This window comes from Lonchura striata, chromosome 6 (genome assembly GCF_050655825.1).
Source record: "Lonchura striata isolate lonStrDom1 chromosome 6, ASM5065582v1, whole genome shotgun sequence".
NCBI lineage: Eukaryota > Metazoa > Chordata > Aves > Passeriformes > Estrildidae > Lonchura > Lonchura striata.
Genome location: NC_140708.1, coordinates 26,718,411 through 26,727,185, shown reverse-complemented (window position 1 = coordinate 26,727,185; position 8,775 = coordinate 26,718,411).

Sequence of the window (8,775 nt, the reverse complement as noted above, 5' to 3'; positions counted from 1 at the left end):
GAGAAAGGGTAAAATTTGAGGTATAAAAATTACATAGCAGAGAAAAAAACACTAAGAAATGTGATAAATTATAAACTTTCCTATTTGGAGGGCAAGGATAAATATTTGTTCTTAAATTATTAAACCATTTTATCAAGCTGAAAAATTATCCCTTATGACTTCATATCTTTTGAAGGTGGTTATAATCCTATTAGCAGGAATGAATCACAAGTGAAATGATTGATTTTGTCAATCACTGGGACCTTGTGTTATGTAACATGGATTATGGGTCATCTGTAAGGTTCATTAATCATATATAACCCATTCATTCACGAGGAAAAATGATGAATTACTGTCTGTGGAAGCCTAACATTAGCCTCCCTAATTCCATGGAAGTGCAGGATATATTGTAAGCTTTTTTTCCCCCCAATAAACATGTTGGAGACTGTAATCTGTAATCCTGAATGACACTTTAATCCATGTAAGCAGATATTTATTTCCCATGGAGCCACACTGATTTTAGTGGCTGATGCCTGCTTGTGTCTAATTACAATACAGTTCCTGTTACTGTTCCTATGATGATAAAATTCTGTATACCTAAGAAAAAGAGATTAGGGACTTCATTTCAGCCAACTAAAACTGGACCAATAAACAAACCACAAGGAGTGAAGGGAAGGTACTTTGGATTATTATATAGAGGCAACTAAATTGCTATAGAACTAATATGATATAAAATGGATTGAATGCAATCTTAAAAAGAATTTGTTCAAGCTCCAACAAAACTTCTTTTGGGAAGTTTTTGGGAAGTAGTCAGAATTTCTCTTCACTCATGGCTAGAGACTGCACATCAATGTTGCAACTATTTATTTCTACACCAATATTTTCTAGTATTGTAAAACTCTCCCCACTCCTCAAGCATTTACCCACAATATATTTATAACAGCAATTACAACCCCCCACATTTTATTAGGCAAAACAAAAAACAATCATCAAAATATTTTAATCTGTTCCCATGAAATAGGATCTTTTCCTTTGATTATCTTCAGGATAATCTTCAACACTGGTGACAAGAAACTTTTGCAAGTTCCAGAGGAGGCCTCACAAGAGGCAAATGCATCTCCATTTGTTCCATAAAGTGCAATAGGTGACAAGTCATTTGCTGCTTGTCTCTTGTCTTAAAAAAAATCGGTACTTGAAAATAATTATGCTGGTGATGTCCTGAAACAAACACCTTGCAGCACTGAGTTGTCTTGTCATCCTTGTACTTTATGTCTTTCTGCTTCACTGCCTTTAAATTTTTTCTTGATGCTTTTTTTTCTACCTAAGATAGTTGCTATTTTGTTAAAGATTTGTGTGTAAGTTTTGTACAATGATTAGCACAAAATGGTTATGGCCACTCAGCCCTAGAGTGATAGTTGTGGCAATAATAACAGCAATCTGAACATATGCACGTTCATTTTCTCAAGATATGCCAGAACACTATCAACTTTTTTTCTTCATCTAATGGCACTGTGGAGTTATCAGCAGCAATAGCTGTGAGTCATTACAATTACATGCTCTCTGTGGTACTTAATATACACTTTAAAGGACATTTCATTTTCCATAAGTCCCTAGATAACTAATCTAGTTCTGTCTATGTCTGCAAAAATATCTGCATTCTGAGAGACAACTACTGCCTTTTTTACTGAGTTAAAAATCAATGTGATTTTACTGGCATGTGCTGTGGGGTCATTTCTTAATGAGAACAAACCCAGCCTCACTGCAAGGTCTGGAAAAGAGATTTTTCTTTGCTTGTCTGAAATATACACACGTGCTGAGGCCATTTGTTTCCCCATGTAAATAAAAGGGAGCCCTGTATCCAGACCTACACGTGTAAGTATTAGCTTTATCTTATCACCACAACCATTTTTAGATTGATGGTGAAAGGCATTGCCTCCAGTGATAGCTCATGCAGTAGAATGCACACTGTATTGCTAACTGACATTTAACAGCATCTAATATGCATTCAGCCTCTACTGGAAAATTTTTATGTAACACTTCCTAAATTTTGCTTTAATGTACCGATTGCAGAAGAGATATGCAGTGCTCTGAGCAGGAATCTCCACGGCAGTTACCTTCACTTTGGAGAGAAAATGCTGACATCTGCTTACATTTCTTGAGCAGAAGAAATGATTGTAGCTACGATAACAGCTGAACCTAAAATGCTGTGAGTGTGTGTGTGAGTGTGCAAGACTGAGTGTGTAAATAAATAAGTAGCTGTTCACCACTCATTTTTCTGAATATGAGGTACTCTAAACAAAAATAGTCTTGCACATGGCAACTGCTTGAGTGCACATCATTGCTTCTCAGTTTAGTCTTGTTTTCAATACTAAATCTGATTTCCTTCCTCTCCCCCACCCACCCATTCACATTCCTTTCTACTTCAGTTCTGGAATGTGTGGTCTGTGGCCAGCTGACAACTCTTTTTTAAAAAATAAATTAGAGGATATTTAAACAAGACATTTTAAAGATCTATGGGTCATGAGCAGGGAGAGCTGCTGGAATGAGCAGAAAGTAGTTTGAATGTTTGAATGATTCCTCTTTCCCATCCTGCTTTTCCCACCTGTGTCTTTGTTATGAATCTGACTGTTATTGACAGTTCCAGGGGCTTTAACAACTTCTGTAGTGCCACCAGTGACTGTCAGGAGATGCCTGCACATCCCAGGAGTCAGACAGCTCCAATAATTTAATTATAGTCTATATTATTTTTTCAGATATTTTGCAATTGCATATTCAAGTTTTGTCCTTCTACTGCTTAACCAAAGCAAAGCCAAACTAATTTATAAGTAGGCTTTATTTAATGGAAAGCTGTGGGGTTTGTCACTGAGAAGTAAGATAGACTGACTGTGCTATACCACAGAAGGATGTGGTGCTCCAGGCAAACTTTATTGATAAGGGAGGTAGGATTTTCATTGGACTGTTATGCAAACATCAGTTCAAAATGAAGTAATGTGTTGCCATTTTCGCACTATAGGACAAGCTGTAGTTTGTACAACAAGTCTTGCAACCAATTACCAAGGATAGAATGAAGTATCACTGCCTGCTTCTGAGATCACTTGATATAATTTAATTTTGGCTCAGCGAGCAGACAACATGTTAGTTTTCAGAATGCTAAAGGAGAGTAGGTTAAGTAGTTGCCATCTCTATAACTGGTTGACAGTGGATATGTAGAAGTAAAATTGTGAGTCTTCTACATCAAGAGAGCAATGTGTTTAAAAAGAAAACAAACCACCAAACAAAATAAATCTACCACCCTGCTCCATCTACTAGCCTCAATATTACAGCTCATTCAGAAAGAACCATTGACAAATTTCCATCTGCCCTTTCCTACATCAACTCTTCCAGAAACTTTTCTACTTGGGTGTCAGAAAAAATCCTTAGCTATCCAAAATTGATACCAGAAGCCTTGATCCTGCTGCTGCTGAGATCAATGAGAACTTTATATGCAAACTGAAAGAAGGATTAGCATTAAAATCATGAAGTATGTAATAGAATTAACTATTTTATATATTTTTCCTTGTAAATTTCAAAGTGATTAATAGGAATTTGATCTCTAAGAGAACTGAGTAATAGATACAGAAGGCTCTGTGGCAAGGTTTCCTAGCAAGCCAGGGATAGATTGCAGCTCTTTCAAGTCTTGTTGAGGTGCTTTAATGCATTTATCTGTAAAGCATCCAAATGTGTATCCCCAAAAGTAATTTCTGCAAAGAATTAACAAAGCAAAGCAATTTTATTTTTCATCCTTCATTTATTTAACAACTCCCTTAACCTATTTTGAGAAGGGTTTAGTGTAGAAGTTCACACATCTAAATTGACCAGTTGTTCCTTGGTAAAGTATTTTCATAATACCCTAAATGTATGATACAATCAACAACAACAACAACAATAATAATAATAATAATATAGTATTGCCTCTCTGAAGCTAGTGAATTTACAGTGTTACAACTCCTGGGTGTTTTATGTATTAGTGTTAATAGTTTGGCCTAGACAATGGACAGAGGTGTGATAAAATTGAATATTCATCCTCTGAGTGATTGGAAAGTAAGGGGACAAATTGGATAAAACAGCTTAGTCTGACCATTTTGGATTTCCCAGTGATTCTACAGCTGCATGAACTCCAGTCCTAAATTTCTTTTGGAATAAAATTTATTTTCTTTCACTAACAGTTAACTACTTTCAGCTGGTACCACAAAGCTTTCTCTTTTCATATCCTGCAAAAATTCAAGGAAGCCTAGTGCAAGTAGATATAATAGTGCAGGGTGATGTGAACTGAAATTACAATGGCTAGATTTTGATTTTGATGGTGTTCAAATAATCTTGATTTGAGTTTCTTTAAAAGGTTACTCTATTAAAAGAAAAAGAAAAGGTGGAAAATTGGATACTCCAAAATAACTTTTTTAAAATGCAATCTAATCTAAAAAGATGATCTCTGTGTAGCTAGTGGGCTTTTGAAGCTATTTACCATCAGAGTAAAACAAGGTCAAGTTGTCTAATGTTGTTTGCATTAATAAATAAATGGGTTAGGGACAGCAGGAATCTCTCTTATCCTACCTGTCACAGCACTGAGGAAGTCTCTGGATGCTAGCAAGGGAGACCATGTGTGTCATAGTTACAGTGCATTGGTGATTTATATGTTTAAATATTCACTGATCCTATTTTATTATAAGCATCCCATGTATTATAAATATTTTCTTTGTCAGACCTATTTAGATACTCAGAAATCATTCATTTTGGTAAGAGAGAGCAAAAAGTAAAAAGGCAAAAGACAAGCTTTTCTTGCTGATTTACTTCCAGACTTTAAGTCCTTGTTGTAAGTGGAATGACAAGGAGCATTTATTTTAATTCCCATTGAGGGCCCTGTGAGCACTAACTTCCATTTGCTTCTCTGGCTTCCACAGGGTAGTTTTTTTCCTTTCTCTTTCTAAAAGAAATTTCTGGTAACCAGCAGAACACCGGGCTGCCTTGGGATATTACACAGACAGGAACTTCACAAAGTTGCTGCCTGAATCTTAAATGTGCTAGGGCTGTTTGGGCCTCTCTGAGCTGTTCCTGGGTAATCCTGTGAAGAAATTCTTATGAACAGGAGCATCAGATGTCTCCAGCTTGCATAATCACCCTGCAGAATCTGGATAATTGACAGCAAAGCCTCCACTATGTAGTTGTAAGCATGTGTTTGGTATACACATGTTGTACACAAGGCCACTATTTTAAAATAACATAAACACAAATTTATTAAAATCATGTGTGTCAAGACAAAACCTGATTGTTCAGGTTACTTAGACTAAAGGGAAAAAGTCTTTATTTTTCTATGGATCCTTTCTTTGAAATGATCACCGAAAACATAAAAGAGAGAAGAAAGGCTTAATTACTATTCTTGATGGTTTTAATCTCACTTTTGTAACTACTTCAAGAACACTGAGGAAAAATATTCAAGTTTTAAAACTTATTCCTCCCATTTTATTTCACTTACTTTTAAATTGAGTACCGGATAAATTTTAAATTTCACTCTTTAATCGATTCTTAAGGGGTGTGGGGAAATACACCTATGAACTTCTGTAGAAGCTTATTAAATTCTAAAAGTCTCTCTGTAGGCTTAAGGGAAATGCTTGCATATGTTGGATGTTGTGTTTCATGTTGGGGAACGGGCTGAAACAACCCAGGAGGAAAACCTTGTGCTGTTTTATACTCTGCATTTCAGTGCAATTGTGCTGAAGCAGAGGGTGCCCAACACAGACCTTTGCCAGCCCAGACCCTGCCTTTCAACCTCAGAGTCTTTGAAGACATTTCTCAGGCTATTGGGATATCAGCAAAATCACCACTGACTTGATTTTCAGTACTTCAGTAAAAATGTCCATTATACAAGGGAAGAAATAATGCTACCACTTTAAAAGTGGTAGTTTCTTTAGGTTTTGTGTGGGGCTTTTTTTAATAATGAAAATAAACTCAAGACAGTTGGCTTCAAAACACATTCCTAATGCTTAAGCCATTCTCTGAAATGTACAAGTACTTAGGCTGAGGGGGAAACGGACATTAGATGAAGAGATTATTAAAAAATGTATGATTATTTAAGGTCAGCTGTTATTGTAGCAGAACTTAGCCATACAACCATCAAAAAGTTTTATCAGCTATGGCAATATTTGAACTTATTCATGACCAGTATTCACAGCCAACCATTAGTTTACTTAGTTATCCAATAATTATAAATGTCAAACAAAACTGTTTTCTATCTAGCATGGCCTGATAAGGAAGTACTGTTTACTTACTCCATTTAAAGAAGTTTGGATCATTATTTTAGACCATGCTTTTCTGTACCAGGCTGAAAGGCTGGACAGGAGAATCAACTGACTGGGTGAAACTTGGTCCCAGTATTGATGGCAGTAACATGCCTTTGAAATGTGTTTTCAAACATGCTGTTTGAAATGTGAAAGACCTTTACAAGGACAAACTGAGAAATGCAGAAAAGCTGCAATGCTGTGACTCACTCAGCACTTCCAGCTGAGATGAGCTGATCTGACACCCTTGCAGTGGCACCGTACTTGTTTCTGAAACTGAGAATACAAGAAAGCTGCTCTCTTGGCTGACATGTTCCTGCAAAATGACTTTTTCAAATGTTCTCTGAAGCTTGCAGATCAGGCCTCAGCTAAGCAAAGTTTTCTTAATTTATTTTGTCAGATACCTGACTTCCTGCAAATGATAATACTGATTTTTTTTTTTCCTGTTTGTGCTGTGTATTGTGGTATTTCACTGGGAGGGTTGGTTTGTCATTTGCTGTTGGCTTTGTGGGGGGAAGCTGTATTTATTTATTTGTTTGTTTGGTTGGTTTTGTTTTGTTCTGTTTAAGAATACTGCACGTTTCCACACATCTTCATAAGACTTGTCTTTCCATGTGTGTGGAAATATGGATGGAGCTCACCAGCATCCACAGGCATTTATACTGTGGTACCCTTTGGATTGACATAATGAAAGGATTTCTGAAAACCATCTGATACCACGTGCATGGTCTGTGCTGAAAAAACAAGCAAGAGGGTGACCCTCCTAAAGAGCTTTAATATAGCTGTGCATCTTCAGAAAAAGGTAGCTAGGAGGTTTTTTCCTGTAGTAGAAGAAAACTTTGACTACTACTATTTTGTTTTACTTAAAGTGAAGGATTAGATCAATTTGGCAGACATGCTAAGTATTTTCTCTGTGTGTTGTGGTAACAATTTAAAAAATTCAGGCTGTAAAATATCATTAAAATTGGGATTAATCAGGATTAACACACATTGGGGGGTGGGGAATGCATTATTAAGTCTCCTTGTCACCTGCACAGATTTCAGGGCTTTGTTTCACATGAAAATAAATACCTCATGGATTCCTGTGAGTTTCAATAAATACATCATTATTGATCCAATACAGACATCCTTTTTACAAAAAACAACATTGAAAATAAGTTTATATTTATCAAAGCAGTACATCCTTGGGTTATTTTGGGTTTGTTTTTAATTTGCTTGTCCCCTGACCCTCTTGCTTATTTCCTCTGGCAATAGCTATTCCTAGACTATAAATGTGCTTCAAACACAGAGGAATTCTGCTGTTAACTATGATTTCAGAAGTGTAAATCTATGTTAATAAATAGCCCAAAGTCAAGAAATACTAGCTGTTAAGCTTTTTTTCTCATGGCCAGTAGTAATAGCAGTTTGATTTAATATATACAAACGAGAGGAATATTTTTTGTTAAATATTCTTTTTTAATTTTCCTGTTTCCTAGTGACACAGTTGGAAGCAGGAAACTCTTTCTGAGTTTTGAGCTGCAGTAGTCCAAAGGATATCCTTGTCTCTCTCCACCTCTATAAATAAAGTGGGAGAACTTTTACCCTGGCTCTAAAATCAGTATGTGTAGCTTTTAGGCTGTTTACAAGGAGAGTCAGAGCTGTTCATACCTAATTGATTTATTTGCAACTAATTAGAATTGAAATGTTAAACATCAATTCTATTTTCTTAGGCTTCTGACAAATATTAGGTCCCTCCCCAAACACACAGAATGAGAGTCTGGGCATCTAATTGTTTACTTTAGTTATATAATTCTAATTGCAATGGAAGCATCACAAGACTATCAGATTTTGATTTAAATGAGAAATCTTATTTTATAGTTGAACAATTTTTGAGACTCTTTTTTTCCTCTTCCACTTGATAAATTCTCCAGAATATATCATATTTAATGTCACTCAATATTTTTTTGATAGAATGAACTGAAATAGCATTTGCCTACCTTGTTCAATAAAGCACAGTGAAGTATCTTTACAATACTCTAATTTTGGCTTAAGCTTTCAGGTTTGGGGTTTTTTTAAATTTTTTTCCCCCCCTTCTTTCTTTTCTTTTTCTGGTTTGTTTTTGTTTTCCCCCGAGGTGTGCTTCTAGAAAATCTACTTAATCTCACAACCCAGTCTGCTACAAACATGCATCAAAGTTACTGGAAATGTGTGGTTTCAAGGAGGAGCAGTATAAGCTTGTGTGCAGTTGCTGGAATATCAGGTTCCCGACTCCTGCAGGAAAATGTTGGAATGGTCAGAACAGGAATCACAAGAATGAGAACAGGATGTAAAACTTACTGCAAAACCTCAAGAAGTTTAATCCCCTTGTCATCTCGAGGCTAAAGGTATTTTTTCTCAATTGATAACAAATATGTCTGCAGTTATGAGCTAAGCAAATTCTCATGGAGACAAGATTCAGACTATACAGAAATGGCAGTAATTACCATTAAGATGATTTTAGTAAAGT